Source organism: Mesocricetus auratus, unplaced genomic scaffold (genome assembly GCF_017639785.1).
Source record: "Mesocricetus auratus isolate SY011 unplaced genomic scaffold, BCM_Maur_2.0 Super-Scaffold_4256, whole genome shotgun sequence".
NCBI classification, from domain to species: Eukaryota; Metazoa; Chordata; class Mammalia; order Rodentia; family Cricetidae; genus Mesocricetus; species Mesocricetus auratus.
This window is the reverse complement of record NW_024429182.1, coordinates 29,953,975-29,973,081: the sequence shown is the minus strand read 5'-3', so window position 1 is coordinate 29,973,081 and position 19,107 is coordinate 29,953,975.

Sequence of the window (19,107 nt, the reverse complement as noted above, 5' to 3'; positions counted from 1 at the left end):
ACTGCTTTCCTTCTAGTAAGTGAACTAGCTGTATCCGTACAGTCTGTAGACAGTACAGTAGGCAGGCAAACTGTACTCAATGGCCTGATGTGCCAAACTGCTCTAACAGCATCCATTTCCATCTCTTCTATTACCCCAGACTCCTACAGGTTAGGTTTGTTTGTATCAACATGGTAACGACCACATCTAAAAAAATAAGGGAATCGATATCACTAGTTGAAGAGTCCTTATTTAAAATGGTTCTGAGTAGAAATGTTTTGAATTTGTATTTTTAAAAAAAAGATGGAGTATCTTCAAAATAAGATAACATCGTGGGGACAAAACTTCAGCTTCAGCATAAACTCTGAATTTATTAATGCATCATTTATGTCTAATACATATAATCTAAAAGTAAATTGTGTAGAATTTTTTTGCATATGCAGGTTGCCTATGACCCAGCATTAATGGGGGATGTCCTTTTGTACATATGTTTCTCCTATTGGTTGATGAATAAACACTGATTGGCCAGTAGCCAGGCAGGGAATATAGGCGGGGCTGCCAGAGGAAGAGGAAAATTCTGGGGAGAGGATGAAGAGAGGAGATGCCAGGCAGATGCCATCTAGGAAGGTAGGACACCTGGGCATTCTCTGGTAACACAAGGCCATGTGGAAATACATAGATTAATACTTATGGGTTCATAATTTAGAGAGAGCTAGCCACTAAGAAGACTAAGCCATCAGTCAAACAGTTTATAATGAATATAAGTCTCTCTGTGCTTATTTGGGGCTAAATGGTTGTGTGACCAGGAGATAAAGAAACTCTGACTACACAGCATAGGACACCAGGTGTGCAATTTTCCACTTGTGGCATCATCTTAGTGTTTAGAAATTTTTACATTTTAGAATGTTTTGCACTTTTGATTCTTTGTGTTAGGTATGTTCAGTCTATACATGTTTTGTCAATGCTTTAAAATAGCTGATGAAATAACTTATGCTACAAATTTTATGGTCTCTTCTTAATTAATGAGTTCCTTATTCCTGGGTAGTTTGAATGCCACACACCACTCTTCCTATATAACTCCATTATAGCTTTTATTATATTGAGTTGTCTGTTTATCCTTGTAAGCAAAGCCTTTCCTATTTACTACTTTTAGGCACATTCATGCACATACACAATGTTTATTTCTCAATGGGTTATCCCCCCTCGTGTATTTTTCTTGTTCATTCTCCCACCCCTATCCTCTGGCTCTCACTATAGGTAACTGAGGGAGTCATTATGGCTTCTTGCCTATTTTCCTGTGAGGGTGCAGATGAATCAATTCTCTCTCTGAAACTTGCTTAATTATGACATGTCTGTGACTCCCCTCTTCCTGAGGTTCCCTTCAATGAAACTTCTGAGCAGAATTTTCCAGCTGTCACCTTCTCTGAAAGAATTGGATTGTTGTCTTCTTTTGAATATGTGACTATTATCCTACAATCTGGACATTTTAGTATCCAGTCTCCTCCTACTTTCTTCTACAAGACCAAATGATAGACTATGGATTTAAAAAGAGAGACTGGTGGGGAGGGGGAGGATTTCAATTACTTTATCTCAGAATTGAAGCACATTTTGTTCTTTTTTTTTTAATCCTCTTGCTATAAAATAGAATGATCTAGGAAAAGGGAAACTCATCCGAGGTATTCCCTCCATCAGATTAGCCTTATGGGCATGTTATTTTTGGTTGTTAATTGACGGACTAGGGCCCCTGTGAGTGTTGCTAGCCCTGGGAAAATACTCTTGGACTGTTTAAGGAAGCTAGCTGAGTAGAAGCAGGAAGCAAGGCTGTGAGTGATGTTTCTTTGTGAGCACTTCTTTACTTCCTGTCTCCTGGTTCCTGCTGGAGTTAGCATTTCTTCAATTCCAGTCTGATGGTTTCTGCTTGAGTTCCTGCTCTGACCTCTTTCAGTGGTAGACTGTGACATGAACATGTAAGTCAAATAAACCCTTTCATCACCTAAGTTGCTTTTTTTGTCAGTGTTTTTGACAGCAACAGAGAGCAAACTAGAATGGAAATTGGCAATGTAATGGAAGGTTGTTGTGATGATGTTTTTCAAGTTTTCTGAATTTTGCCATGGTAACCTCTTCATGTTGACTTCTGTGTTTTCTAAAACGGCCAGCTGATCTTGAACACCACTTGTTTTGGACACAGTTGGGGGTTTTAGGCTTGCTTTGTCTTTAGTCTAATCCAAACAAGGAGCTAGAACTTTTTTAAAGGAGCACTCCCACCTCATGTTTTTCTGATGAGGAATGATGCTTAGAAATGAAATTCTAGTGGGTGTGCTTGTTACCACTAAACTTGTCACAGACTACAGATATTTGATTATAAGGCAAGAGGTCATGTAAATGTGTTTGCATATATACTTTGTGTATATATTATTACACACACACAAATATATATTTAACACAAATTGTACTAGTACCTTGGCAAATGTCATCATTACTGGATGTTAATATGAACTGCTTGAAAGGTTAATGACAATATGGTATTACTGATCATCCCATAGGCAGCTTATTATTTGCAAACAGAAGAGAGTATTCTTACAATGGAAAATATATACATACCAGTAGGCACCATGTTAACCAAGTTATCAAACTTCAGATCTATAATGCAACAAACTGATGTAGCTGGTCTGCTAATGTAACAATATTGAAAGTCACAACTGTGTAGCATACTTGTCAAAAGCATTCAATTACATGGCAACTATCGTTAGCTAGGCATGATAGTACACACTTGTTCTGTAACTCCAGAACTTCAGAGGTAAAGGGAGGAAGATGAGAAGTTTAATGTTACCTTCACATAAAAGCAAGTTTGAAATTATCCTGTGCTACACAAGACTCTGTTTCAACTCTTTCCTTATATATTAAAATTGTTATCAAATATATGACAAATACTTTTTAAACAGCAGTAACATAAAAATATAAATAAGGCTGTTTTATTTCTTTGTCAGAGACAAGAGACATGACAACCGAATGCAATGTGTGATTTGGTATTAGGTCCAAATTTAAGGTGAACAATGATCATCTGTATGGCAGTAGAGAGGAGAGGTTGGACATAGCTTAGGAAATTGAATATAGATTTCACATGAAATGTTATTATTTATTTTAACTTTAATGTGTTTAATAATGTTAGCAGGGTTATATAGAAACATAGAAACAGGTTCTCATCCTCAGGGAATATCTGTTAAAATAACTTGGGAAAATTGTCTGATATCTGCAGTTTACTTTGAAATGCTTTTAGCAAATTGTACACAGGAAACAGAAGGTGATGTGGTTTCTGTTTGCAGTTGGAGTTTTTTTTCTAATTGAATTTATGTGACTGATACTCATTATACTATTTTTCCAATATTTTCCAAAAAACGAAACTTAAGGCAAGTTCAATACTTTCAAATAATCAGTTGTAATCATCACCAATATATTGAAATTTGCTTAAAATATATAATCTCATGAAGTTACAAGGGGACAGATTAACTTTTTAAGATTAGCCACTTTAGCCGGGCGGTGGTGGCGCATGCCTTTAATCCCAGCACTAGCACTCAGGAGGCAGAGGCAGGTGGATCTCTGTGAGTTCGAGGCCAGGCTGGACCGACAGCCTCCAAAACAATACAGATAAACCCTGTCTCGTAAAAAAAAAAAAAAAAAAAGATTAGCCACTTTAAAATCACTTTATATTTAGTTAGCATCTATTAAGTAGTCATTGTGTTCCAGGACTGCCAGAACTTCATAAATAGTTAGGTTACTTGAGGTCCTACTATTCTGAATATACTGATAAGGTAAATGAGACTTAGGGAGTTTAAGCAACCCGATAAGGTTCAAAGCTAATCTTTTAGATTCCACTTCAGAATCTACAGTTCTTATCCACTTGATTCTACCAGAAGAGAAAGGCTAGTCAAGGTTCAAAGTCTGACTTCTAGACTTAAGCAGTATATCTCTTTGACCAATTGTTTAATTTGTGACATGTCACATAAAGTGAACACAATTTGAGTACCTGTGTGGGAGACTGTAGTTGGACTTCTCTTTGTGGGGCCTCCAGCTTGAAAATAATGGCATGAAGACTTAATATTAATTATGAAAGCTTGGGCTTTAGCCCATGTGTGTTTTTTCATCCTTATGTATTCAGTACAAGATTGCAAATAGGTTCCTCCATATAGAGCCTAGGGCACCATAAATAGAGCCAAGACTGAAACCTGCATCTCTGTGGCAAGTCTGCTGTGCTACTCTGAAGGGTTTTTCTAAGTAATTACCCTAATGGGTTCCTTTAAGTTCTATGTTTTTCTTCAAAATATTTTTTAAAAATTTAAATTAGAAACAAGCTTGCTTCCCAGGTCAATCCCATCTCCCTCTCCCTCCCCTCCTCCCTCTTCCTCCTCTAGCCTTCCCCCAACCCCCTACCCAATCCTCACTCCACTCTCCAGGGAGGGTGAGGCCCTTCATAGGGGATCTCCAAAGTCGGTCATATCCGGGGCAGGACCTAGGCCCTCACCCATGTGTCCAGGCTGAGACAGCATCCCTCCATGTGGAATAGGCTCCCAAACTCCATCTGCATGCCAGGGATAAATGCTGCTCTATTTCCTGAGGCCCCAAAGATTACCGAGGCCTCCTCAGAGATCCCCATGTTCAGGGGATCTGGATCCGTCCCATGCTGGCCTCTCAGCCATCAGTCTGGAATCCATGAGCTCCCCCTTGTTCAGGTCAGCTGTGGTTTCACCTGCCTAGTCTTGACCCCTTTGCTCATCACTCCTCCCTCTCTACAACTGGTTTCCAGAAGTTCAGTTAAGTGTTTAGCTGTGGGTGTCTGCCTCCTGCTTCCTTCAGCCACTGGATGAAGGCTCTAGGGTGGCATACAAGGAAGTTGACAATGACATTATCGGAGAAGGGCATTTAATGTAGCCTCTCCACTATTGGTTACATTGCCAGTTGATGTCATCCTTGTAGATCTCTGGAAATCTCACTAGTGCCAAATCTGTCTTCAAACCTATAATGAATCTCTTCCTCCGCCCCCTTTAACCCTCCCCCAATCCCTATTCCACTCTCCAGGGAGGGTGAGATCCTCTCTCTCACTGCCATTATACCCAGCAATGCCCCTACAGTGTCTGTGTGACACAACTTTTTCCCTGTCTGTGCATGAGACCCATCATCCACTTACAGACTTGGATCTTCAGAATCTTTATTTCATGGAAGGACATTGCCATCCCAGAAACAACTTCTAAAAAGGAAAGATAATATAGGAGATTCTTATGTGTGTGAATTATTGAAGCAGCGATTTCTTAAACAACTCTTCCACAAAGCAAAAGTATTATAACTATCTAAAACATAAATTTCTGTGTCCAACCTGTTTCTCCATTGAAGAGACCTTATGAGTGCTATTCAGTTTAATTTCTGCATCTGAGTTTATTTTCCATGATTTATATAGAACACATTCTACTTAAACTTTTTATTACATATCTTTGTACATAGGTGAGTTATAACTACCACAGTGTGTGTGAGAGCCAGAAGACAACTGTTGTTTGTTCTCTCCTTTCACCATGTGGCTTCAAGGGTTGGAAGACAGGTAGTTAGAGATGGAGCAAATTCCTGTATCTCATGAGCAATCTTACTTTCCCTACCTTTTTATTTTCTTAATGTGAAGAAGTCCAAAGCACGTCTAGCTAACTCCTGGTACTTATTTTTCACAAGAATTTTGGTAGGAGTATCTTAATTTACTGTTTTTGTCCCTATATCCAGCTATTGTAAGTCAGTATGGAGCAAATTTTATGTAACCTTTTCTATAACTATAGAGAGACCTCACTTTGAGAAATGGGTTATTAATAGGACTATGATACATTAGGATAAGTATCATCAGCCAATTTAATACTTTGGCTTTTGGCTAAAAATAATTCTTCCAATAATTGTTTTAATTAGAATACTAGTGTGGAGACCATTAGCTATCATAGATAATTAACAAGATTTTAATTCCAGAAAAAGAGGTGGTAAAGACATAAATAGGCAATATACACATTAAATAAAGTTATCCTCATTTGCTCCAGGAAGCAAATTAAACATGAACAATTATCACCCATTGTTCTGTTAAAATCTGAAGATGAGTAACATTTCCTATAACCAGGAACTGCATTGCCTCTTGAACACTGGTACTGGGGATACAGTTGGACAGTAACTATCAGGAGTTACTTAGCATCATACATCACATGTTAATGTGGAAAACTCATACAAGCAAAAACCCATGCATATATTCAAATGTATATATAAGAATGTTTGACACTGCATTGTTTGAGTGTGAACTCTTTCAATGAAAATGGCTAATAACCTAGGAATATATATGCTATGGAGTAGTGTACTGCTTTTATGGTGAAATATGGTGAGCTTATGTATATAAGTATGAAAATCATCCATGATATATTTATTATTGAATAAAAGGAATTTGGGACCAATGATTACGGGCAGTCATATTTATACTAGAATAGCAAACGCTTACTATTTAATAATTAATATTTAATAGTTACAACCATAGATATAAAAAGAGTTAGTGGTAGAAGAAATGAAGCATGAAGGAAAACTGCCCAGGTATAAACTATTGTACTATTTTAAATAATGAAGACATATATATGTGCTCCTTTTGACTCAAAATAAAAGATACTGGGTTGAAATGAAACAAAATCCATAAATAAGCAGATTTAAAACCTTACTACTATTAGGAACTAAGCGATATGCTTAAGTAGGGTGCCTTAAAGACTGTTTCTTGATTCTTCAATGGTGGTATCTTTTATAAACCACGATAAATATTAGCAAACATAAGGATATCAATAAAAATGTAATATATAGAAGGCATATAGAAAAATGTGCTATGGTAAATAGTTGCTTGTAGGTATAAGATTTCGACTTTGAAAACACCATGCCTTTGTGCTGAAGTTTTGCTTTTGATTTCTATTGATGCAGTAGTGTTTATCAGAAACTGCTATGGAAGCATAATACAGCACAAAGTTCTCATTTAATTCAGACCACTCATTTAATCTTCATTATTTTTACTTTAAGAAATTCTCCATATTGAACATAATTACTTCAAATGCAGTAATAAATACCTGTGTCATTTTAGAATTGCAGACTTTGAGTCAGTAAAATCCAGATCACTGGAGTGCACTAAAGCTGATAACATTCCTAATTAAAGTTTTAGGTCACTATTTGCTCTCAACATTTTATGCTTTGATTGTATCTTAAATCTTAGATCACATGGGTATTTTTTGGTTTCAGCATCAAAAATTCATACAGTTGTATCTGAGTAAGTTTCATTTTTCATCTTGTTTTTATGACTGTCAACATTTCATATCATCTGATACATTTTGTGCTTCTGTAGTAAATATACATGAATTAATAAACAGCAAAGATTTAGAACCAAGGTCTTGGGGAACATGCAAAGTTTTAAAAGCAACAGCTGCCTCTGCAGATCAAAACAAACAACAGGTTAACGTTTGTTGCGTTATGTGTAAGGCAAAAGGAGCCAGAGATGTTGTTGTAGATTAACAGGACAGTTAATGTTTAGTTTAATGGATAAAAGGTCAGATGAAGGACTAGAATCCTTAAGACTTTGACACCTGTGTCTTGTAGAATAACTGTACACTGTGAAGATGTGTCTTTGCCAAGGTGCTTTCTGATTAGTTTAATAAAGAGGTGAATGGCCAATAGCTAGGCAGGAGGGGATAGGTGGGACTTCTGGGGAGAGAGAGGAACAGGAAGAGGAACATAGGTTTCAGGAGATGCCAGTGAAACACAGACGGAGTCATACATACAGAATCAAGGAGAGGTAAAAAGCCATGTAACAGAATATAGAGTCATAGAAACAGGTTAATTTAAGTTATAAGAGCTAGTGGGACAAGCCTAGTTAAGGTCAAGTTCTCATAATTAATAATAAGTCTCTGTGTTGTTATTGGAGGACTGGTGATCACAAAGAAAGTCTGACAAGAAAGCTTGCTGCACTCAGTGCCAATGTCCAGCATATAGATCCACATAAGTCCTAAGAAAAATTTCTGGTGACCACTGTCTCATGGGTAGGCTCAGTGATCAAGCTCTTTTAAGAGGCCCTGCTACCCAGCACTTGAATGGAGTTTATGAATAGTGGGTGGTAACTATGGAGAAATGGCAAGAGACTAGGTAGAAATGCCTACTGCAGTGCGGACCCAGAAACTTCCCAGGGCTGAGGCAGATTGACCAGCTCCAGGATGGGTTTCATAGGCATGAGTCTTCACTCTCTCCAACCCAAAGCAGGTGGAGCCAGTTGTCAGGCCTTGTGCTAAGCTAGCCAAGCAGAGGAGTACTTAGCAGGTTAAGGCTTGGCTCATTGGTCAGAGAATGCTGCAGCTTCTTAGAAAAGCCAGATCCAGACACAGAAAATATCTAAAAAGGTATGGTATGCTTAAAAATGTGCTTAGGTGCCAAAGAAAGGGAAAAAATGGCCATAGATAGTCATATGAAAAATAGTTTTAAAATAATAAAGCCTTTAAAGAGAGAATATATATAGAAAAAATAAGCCACCTAAGGATGGGAAATACATATAACACAAGGTGTTTGGATTTAATATGGTACTTTGTTATTTTTGAATTTTTTGAATGCTAATCAATAGAGAATGACAGCTGCTGAGAGACACTGGATTGTGAAAGGGACTGCTGAATTAAACGAACCTCTATACTTTTGGGATGTCTTGGCTTCAGAATGGAAGTCAGACAATGTGTTTCTGTGTTGCATTGAGACAGCAGCTGTGCTTTTGTTTCTGCGGGATTCCTTCAAAATTAATCAAGATCAGATTGGACTGGGGAGACCTCCTGAGGATCTCGGCTACAGACATGAGGAAAAGGCCAAGAAATACTACAGGACAGGTGATATATGCTGATCCTTCAGCGTGGGACCAGCTCTGAGACTGAATGAGACATAATGACTCTGGTTGACTGCAGAGTCTATATGACTTATTATTAAATGCCATCCTTTCACATGGCATGGATAGAGATTTCAATTACAATTTGATTATAGAGTCCAAACGGACTTATAAGTTGGCAGATGCCTTTTACCTATTCAAACATAAAACAAAAAAAAATCATCTTTAACTGAGTTGTGCACACCTCAGACTTGTATTAATGCAGATACACTGGTTACCTTTAAAAGTCTGTATGTTTTCAGAAAAAAAGAAAAGACACCAATAAAGAGCAGTAGCCCAGGTGATCCAGCCTCTAGATTGCCTCTGTGGCAGTTCCCTCAAAATTCTGCATGTAGAACAACTTCAAAGATAAAATGGTCCAGCCTCATAGACTACTCCAGCCAAGACTTCAGATAAGATCTACACAGTCCCTTCACACAGAGACTAAACAAAAAACAAAACAGCTAGCTCTCCTAGAATGACCATTATCCCAATTTTCTCAGGGTCCCCTGAAGATGCCATTGTTCCCAGACAACAGGAAGGAGTCTAGAAAACAAGATGCTCACATTACCAACAGGCAGGGTGAGTGGTTTTGGTTGTTTGCTGGATTATGGATATTTGTTCTTGTTTAAGGGAGTTGGTTACAAGTTGTTGCTGGTCGTGGTTAAGGAACACACATAACAAAAGAGGTCAGATTCAGGGATCTTTTTCTAAAAAGATAAAAAAGGGGAGATATAGAAATGATAGGATAAAAAGGTAGATTATTAAAATCTACCTTTAAACTCTTTAAACTGAAAACAACTATTAATCTCAAATAGTTTACATTCATATGGAGTTTTGGATTTTAATACAAATTTAAGGTTGTTTATGTTATAACATATGTATGTATATATATATATATAGGTTTAAGATATACCTATACAGCTCATTTAAAAATGTTATAATTCTAGTTCTTAAAAGTTATTGTTACAAACTATTTAGGATAATTAAGAAACACAGGTTAGAAGTTAGTCATCTATAACAATCAAATTTGTGGCCATGTTAGCACATTTTCAAGATCAAACAGATATTTTAGATAGATAGTATTCAAACACTTAAGAGGCCTACAGAATATGGCATTTTAATGTTTTAATAACATAAGATGTTTCATGACAGTAAGATATATATGCTCCTGGCAGCACCAATCTACTTCAAAAGAGGATGATGGGGCATCTAAGACCCTCTGCGTGGAATTTACTTTCTTTGTGGCAAAGCTAGTTGTTTAGGCAAGAAACTGCCCTTGTCTCTACTACTGACAGTATGCTTTTCAAATTGGATAAACAGGACACAAAAAAGGTGACTGCCTAACTTTTCCAAGAAAAGATAAGTCAATCCTTCAAAATTCGTGCTTCAAAAACAAATGTCTGTCAGATATTCTAGGCCTGTAGGTCAAAGATGGATGCCTCAATGTTGCAGAGTAGGCTTGGGTGACTGTCCAGGAATCCAGCTGTCTCTGTCATTTCTATAGTTTTGAAAGTTGTTTGCTCTGCACTTTCTGTTTAATCAGGTAATATTTTATCTTTCTTGGGTCTCTGATGGGACTTTAAGACTAGATAGTTATACAGTTTCTTTTGTTACCAAATTCAGAAAAGAAACTTACATAAGACATGTAAAGTTGATAAGGTTAAAAAACATAAAAGTTTAAGTTGTTAATCTAAGAAGATATTTTAAGGTCTAAAAAGATATTTTTAGGATGGCAGTACAAATTACAATAAAACATAGCTTAGGTATAAAACCCTGGACTCACTAAGATAGGATAGATAGTACAGTACTCTCTGAATTTGCAAAATACATATGGACTGAACATGGTGAGTGTGATTCTTATCTGATAATTGTCCTTATTGCAAATAGTTTTACTGTGTTAAAGACTTTCCTTTTTATTTCTAAAACTCATGCCATGCCGCAACTCACATGATCACAGAGTATGTGACAATCTGAAGTATTTGCAGTTTCCCACGTGACTCCAGTGTGGGGTCAAGTTTTGGAAATCACTGCTGAATAAGAACATTTCATACAGCAGTTGGTTTACTTTGACTGGGTCCATTTTCTGAGAATCCTAGTCCAGGGTCTAGAAATGTTTCATATCTCCTGAGAAAAGACATATTTTCTAAAAAGCAAAAGGATTGTAGGGACAAGTGAAGCCAGATGGAGCTATGCAGTTACTTAATCTCACTGAACTACAGTTGATAGTAACATCTCATTTTTTCTGGAAACCAAAATAAGGCAACTGATTTATTAAAGTTTTCTGGTATCCATCTAATCAGTAGACAAGTATCAAAATATTTAGGAGTATTTTATATGAAGAGAGATTATTTTAAAATATTTTAATGTTTTGTGCTAATTTTTCGCTTAAGAATAAAACTTTACAATATAATTCCCAAAATCCAGCAGAAACTTTAAATAGCAGTAAAGATGACAACTATTTTTATTTATAGTATACTTACATACAATTTATGTACACAGTTATTAGGTAATTAACAGATCAAAAATATAAAATTAGTCAAAATAAAGTTTAAAATTTTTGATTCTATTTAGTAGCTCCATTACAGAAAAGGACAGGTGATGTTTTCATTGGGCCTTTGCTTTATTTGTGTATCTTATGACTAATACATTGGTAAATACATTCATGGGAAGCAGGGTGTGAGCTCATTGTTTCACTAAGCATGTTATAAAGCAGCTATTATAAGAAAGCCTAGAACCTTTAGCTGTAGAGAAGAATGAACTAAGTCTCCATATTCAAAAGATTAAAGTTTGCGGATGATATCCATTTCTAGTATTGCAGTAAGAATTATGAAAGGGAATTAATGGTAGGGCAACCTATGCTTGATTTAACCTGTGATGAAAGAGTGGGTCATCCGTTTGAGAGGAGGTGAGTATTAGAAGAAAACTGAAAGACTCCAACTAAGTACCTTAACTTGTTTCTGTGTCTCACTCCCAATTTTGATACTTGGCAAAATGGGTTTTCTTTTCAAAATATCTGCAGAGAAAGTAAAGCCCACCCCCTCCCAAATAACTAGTATGTTTGTCACTATTCTCACCAATGTATTTGAGGCCATCAGCATCCATATTTCATAAATCATTCTTCTATTTCTTAGCTGTGTGGCACTGAGACATCTATTTGTCCCTCAGTATCTCCTTGTCCCATTGTCTTACCAATGTAACTGAAAACATACCCACCTGCTAGGAATGCTCCCGGGCTGAGTTCTCAAATAACCATTTACTCCCAGTGTGATTGACCATACTGTTGGGAGCAAAGCACTTTAAATAAAGCTATAAAGCAGTGGGTTTCAAAGTTAAATTATGGGATGAGTCAAAGGAATGGTTTTAAAAATGACAGTCCAATACCAGGAAATTCTAGATAAGTAGGTTTTGGAATGGGGCAAGGGTTCTTTAGTTCAAAAAATTTCCTGGATATTTCAAATGATCCACTTAATAGGTACAGTGGATTAGTGCTCTCTCAAGGACACACTGAAGCACATCATGCATATTATACATCTATTTTTAGCCCTTTGAGGAATCTCTATGCTTATTTTCATAGTGCATGGACCAGTTTATATTCCCACCAGCATGTAAGGATGTTCCCATCTGTTTGCACCCTCACTATTGCCAGCTGTACTGTTATGGGTTTTCATGAAGTCTTACAATCAGTAACTTTAGGTGTTAGGATATTCTAAGTTAGTGTCTAGCCCGGTTAATATAACTAACTAATCACACCAAGCTTAGGGGATGCTTTGGAGGATGGAATACACAGTTCTATCGGTAGAAAAGAGCTTGGACTCTATAAAAATCTGGTTCAGATTCTAGAAGCAACAGAGCATTATGAAAACAACTTTAATGTCCTTTTCTTTGGCTTCTTACCTATCAAATGAAAATAATAAGCAAACATGTCACATAAGTTATATTGTGCAAATGAGACAATGTATGTGAATCACTCAATCTAGTCTCTGCTAATTGAGATATGCTCTGAAGATTAACTATCATTACTTCCTGTCAAACATATCACTTCATTGAGAGTTTGTTTGAAAAAGTCATAAACTATGAGAAATGGAACTGTTCACTGAGTTTCTAATGTATGTCTCATGATGGCATATGCTTTTATATTCTCACAGGTTAGCATGTGAAATAAACATCAGACCACAGTTTCATGTCCTTATCTCCCACAAGAACTTCTGCTTTTTCCAATGGCAGGTCTCTGGCTTAGGTACACTAGTGGGTAGAAATTGGGAAGACAATGGCATGGAGGAAGGAAAAAGAAAAGGAAACAGAAGCCAGAGGTGTGATATCCCAGTTGATTTGTTAAAACTAAACCTGAATGACTTACAAAAGATAATTTCTTTAAGTCATAAGCTGGGTATAGAGGTGGAGGAAATATGGTTGTGTTGTTGAAAAGAAACCGAGGCTACTTAAGGCTCTGCTTGTTAATAATGTGCTATTGTCTCCCTCTGATCTGCAGATGGAAGAGTACTGCCTAACACAGGTGCCTGTAAGAAGTTTCCCAGCACACACCCCATTGGCCAATCATAGCCTCAATCACACCTAGCTGCAAAGGGAGGGTGGGGCTTTTGCTCTTAGGAAGAAAGATCAACTGGTTTCAGGGCTAGTTTGTAGTTACTGTCACAAGGTGTTCTACCACAAAGGCAAGTCTGGGAGAAGGCTGTGCAAAAACCTAGGCGGCTGGAGCATGAGAAGCAGAGTTAAACCACTGAGAGTCTTCGGGAAAAGTCAGGAGATGATATGAAAAAGAATGAATGAAAACTGTAATCCAAAGATGTTAAAGAAATGATGTCAGTAGCAAAGGGTAAGCTGTCATATGGAGTGTGACTATAAAAAAGAGAAACTTGTTTCTCAGTTTCACTGGCAATAGACTACGTGCTTAGTATGTTGGAAGTGCTGGTGCATTCTTTTGTCTTAATCATTCCCTACAGTAGGCCATTTAAGTATCAGGACATGAGAGCATTTAACACTCCTTAATCACAAAAACACCAAAAAACAAAAAATAAAACACCAGACAAACAAACAAACAACAGCAACAACAAAACAATTGAGAATGGAGAAAGAACTGCAAGATGCGTAGTTTCTCAGATAAATAGGCTCCAGCTTCTTTGCTATGAAGTTCAATCTCCCATCCAGAAAGATTGTGAAGTCGGGCTGCCTATAAGTTTAACTGTCTCAACAGGAGAACAGTGAGACTTTTCTCACAAGTGAAGCCATCTAAGCAGAAGGCCACGTCCTGCTCACATGGCTCTATGTATTCATGTAGCTTATGTTCCCCTTCAGTTCATTACAACATATAGTTAACAATGCAAACACACAGCCAAGATCATAGGGAAAATGGGAGTGTTTATTAAAACATAATTGTGATTTGGTTTTCTTTGCCTATTTCCTGCTTCTGTTTTGGATTTTAATGTTCTATTTTATTATAATCTCAGTAAAATTGATATAACTACCTCTATTGCACTTTCTATACCCCCAGGCCTCTCCTAACAAATTCTCCGGCAGCTCTTCCCAGCAGCACTCATTATGTTTAGTCTTTTTCCTACAACTGGTATTTAACTTACTGAACCCTGCAGCCCTCCTGCCCCCTCCCACGTCTCCCAAAAGAAAGGTTTCAAGACATTACATTTTATCAGTGTTGTAATTTTACAAAGCAGTGCTCCAGAAAAAGATGGCATTCAACAGAGCTTGGGTGGAGGAGCTTCTTACTGGGGGAAAATGATTGGGAAAGGGAGAGGGGAGAAGGGAGACTGGCCTCTGGGATAGGATTGGCAGAAGAGAAGAGAGGTAGAGGGGGAGGAGAATGAAAGGCAGAGAGGGAGGGGAAGAGAGGAGCAAATAATCAGGGAAGCAAAGAGAGAGTCAGAAATAAGAGGTGGGCTGGGCCCTTTTATAAGGGAATGATGTAGTACATGTGCACAGGGGGTGCTCTTAGTGGCTGCAGCTGAGGGCGTATCCTGTCAGAACCCCAAGGGCAGGCCTGTAAAGATGCCTGAATACTAACATCATGTATGCTTTACCACTTGCCACTTTCTAACATTCACACATGGAAAGATCCTTACCATTTTCCATATCATTTTAATACGGAATTAACCCCAGAATTCAATTGCAGAATTTTAATGGCATACATACATTACCTAAACATTTATGCCTTGTTGTACATTTAATCTATTTATAACTTTGCTATTATGTCATTGAAAATAAATCTTTTCATGGCTGTACTTCTGTTCTTAAGATAAATTTCTAGAAATCTAATTATTATATAAAAGACTATTTTCACCTAAAATATATGCTAAGGTTGCATTTCAGAAAAAAACTAGTCATTGCTTTCTCTATTGGTAGCTCCTAGACTTTTGCAACCATGCCAAACATAGAGATACACCCTCTGCTTAAAATAGAAATTTGTCTAATTTAACATTTATGATCACTACAGCAAAACTGAACATACTGCATACAGTTAATGTTTCATATCTGCTTTCACCCTAACACTAAAATGCAAACTTCTATTACAAGATGACATTTAAGAATTTTTCTGATATAGCAGTCATGTAAAATAGAATCTTAGAATGGCAAAACAGTTAAACCTTAACCCACAATTAAGTTTTTCTCATGTTTACAAGGTGATGCTGAAGCTACTGGTATCTGTATGCTATTATGCTGTAAGTTTTCTTGGTATAGTTTAAACAAACGGACAAATACGCATGTTTATGCGTGCATATGCACATACACACATTATCTGTCTCACACTTTCGGTTATGGGAAACTGTTATAAGTTATACAATATGTGCTTTTTGGACATGGTTCTTCAGGAATTCTCTAACCCTTGGACCCTTGGCACAGACATCAGTCCACAATGCAGACTGAATGGAAGGTGAGTTAACTTCTACATAGCACCCAAAGCATGTGCTTCTTCTCTGCAACAAACTAGCAGTGCTTTCAGACTGGTAAGGCCTTCCTTAGAAGTAGTTCCATTATAGGGGTTTAAGACATTTTGTTGTTTGAATGTGAAATGTCCCCACAAGCTCACCTGAACACTTGGTCCGCAGCTGGCGGTGCTGTCTGGGAGAGCTGTGAGACATTTAGGAGGTGGGACATGCCTGGAAGTGGGTCAGTGTGGGCACACTCCGTGCTGTGTAGCCTGTCCTCACATCCTGTTCACTTAGCTTTCTGAGTGTGAATGCAACGTGGCCAGCTGGTCCCCTGCTCGTCACCATGCCCTCTCTCCCAGCTGCTGTGTCTTCTATGCCAGGATGGACTATCCCTCTAGAACTAGAAGCCACAATAAGCCCCTCCCCTTAAGGGCTTTTGTTGAGGTATTTTATCACAGTAACAGGAAATGAACTAAAACCGACAGTGACTTTCTTAATGCTATCTAGTTCATTTGAGGAATATGCTTCCTTTGTAGAAATGTGATTGTCCCAAGTGAGTTAGGTAGTTAAACTAGTCAGTAACAGTTTGGCCACCAGGCACATCAAGCCTTAAAAAAACAAAGAAAAAAAAGAAAAGAAAAGAAGGGAAGGCAATATTCAGAGTGCCGTGTGTTCATCTGCTCTTCATTTACTATGACATGTCTCTATCAGACTCATTTACTATGACATGTCTCCATCAGACTCATTTACTATGACATGTCTCCATCAGACTCATTTACTATGACACGTCTCCATCAGACTCATTTACTATGACATGTCTCCATCAGACTCATTTACTATGACATGTCTCCATCAGACTCATTTACTATGATACGTCTCCATCAGACTCATGTGTTGAATGCCAGACCCCCAGCTGGTGGAACTATCTTGGGAGGTTGGAGAAACCTACAATGTGGGGTCTAACTGAAAGAACCCCAGGGGTCCCTAGGAATAGACTCTTGGTGGTGCAGTATCCCTGGCCACTTCCGATCTCTGCTTCCTGCCCAACATTGATAGTCTATCCCGGCACTTGGGAGTCTGAGTCAGGATGAGGGGTTAAAGACTATCAATGACAGTCCAGGGTATACAAACCCTCTCTCAAAGGAGAAGAACAAGTGATAAAGCAAAAGAAAAAATGAATCTCCTCCTCAAAGCACCCTTGCTTTCTGCAATGCTCTGCTCAAGTGTCAGAGGGTAAGAAACCACGGCATGAATCCTGTGAGACCGTGACCAGAATAAAGTGTGATCATTCCTCTCTCAGGCTGTTGAGTCCAGCATTCTGTCACAGCAGTGGCAAAGGGGCTACATCCTTTTAGTTTACTCAAATAATTTATGTTAAACCTCTATATGATGTCTAAATACAGCAAGCACTTTAACAAGGCAAACGGCATTGCTTCTAGGGTTTAGGTTTTACCCATGGTTCTCAACACAGGGAAAAGACAACCTGCACCAACATTCAAGGTTTCCACAACAGAGCCTCATGCCACCGCATGCATGTGGATCAGGTGACTAGACATGTTAGTATTCACCTGTTCTTCCATTTCTGTAATCTGTGTGAAACAACTATGGCAAACTTACCTTTCTCCAAGGACACAAGGTGCTTCTTTAATTCCTTGATAAGCTTAAGTGCCTGATCTTCCTCGTAGAAAGACAAGGAAACATCTGTGCTGCTTGGCATGGTGATTGCTTGAAGAAATCTTCTCCAAACAACAAAACCCCTCATGGTTCACCCAGATTCTCTCATCTGCTTTTAGTCTGGACTTCAGAATGTCACAGGTATGGGAAAGGTTTCAATATGAGAGTCTTTTAAAAAGTTATTTTTTCTTTCCCATGAGGAGAAAGTTGTGAAATATTGTAAAATGTAATGGTGAGTTATGCTAAGTCATGTTTCATGTCTTTTCCACAGTTTAGCTTTTTTTATGTGGACTCTATTTAACAATTTATGTTAGCATGGGGCTGCCACCGCTCTCCTTAGAGTTATGCATTTAGGGCTGGAATATAGGGACACAGTTCAGTGGTGACCACCGTGCTTAGGATTTATGTGCAAGCCGGTCTTTCCCCACCAATCCTGTCACTGCCACACTGCCCACCAATGCTAGCAATGCGCAGCCATGAAGGAATTTCCTGTAGTTTCTGGAGTTTCGAATTCAGGTACTCACGCTTGCAGAGTGTGCTGTCTTACTCTCTTAGCCATTTCTGCTGCCTCTATTTATGCTTTTAGACAGTGTCTTCTACTCCTGTTGCTGTCATCACATTAAACCAAGTTTACAGCCCTGAACACACACACACACACACACACACACACACACACACACACACACACACTGTTATACAGACAGAGCAGGAAACCAAGTTTACAGCCCTGAACACACACACACACACACACACACACACACACACACACACACACACACACAATGTTATACAGACAGAGCAGGAAACCAAGTTTACAGCCCTGAACACACACACACACACACACACACACACACACACACACACACACACACAATGTTATACAGACAGAGCAGGTTACATTTAGGAATATATATACATATATATATGTGTGTGTGTGTGTGTTATAAGAAAAATTAAGTGGAAAAAGAGGGGTCATGAATTTGAGAGAAAGCAAGGAGGGCTGTATGGGGGGCTTGTGGGGAGGGAAGGAAAGAATGATGTAATTGTAATGTTAAAAATAAAAGAGATAATCTCAAAATGAAAACATTTCAAGTCTTCCAACTGAAGATGAGAAGGAGGTGGGGAACATGTGGTTTCAGAGTAGCTACTTATTTACGGAAAAGTTCGAATAAGTCAGCCTTCTTCTAGGAGAGTAGACCGATCCTTACTATAACCCTTTTAAGAAAAACTGTATCCTACTTTTCCTACTTTAAGACTTTTTTATTTTAATTTTTAAATTTAAATTAGAAACAAGGTTGCTTCACAAGTCAATTCCAGATGCCTCTCCCTTTCCCTCCCCTCCTCCCACACCCTCCCACCAACCCCTCCAATATCCCCTCATTTCTGCAGGGAGGGTGAGGCCCTCCATGGGGGTGTTCATAGTCTGTCATTTCATCCAGGGCAGGGCCTATACCCTCCCCCAAGAGTCCAGGAAGAGAGTGCATCTCTCATTTTAATAAAAAGCTTATCACCACATATGTAGGAATCTTGTCATTGTGGTGATGCCACATCTCGAGTAGGTGAAAAAAATCATGGTATTTGATTTCAAATTTTATGCCAAAACTCAGTCATTATCTT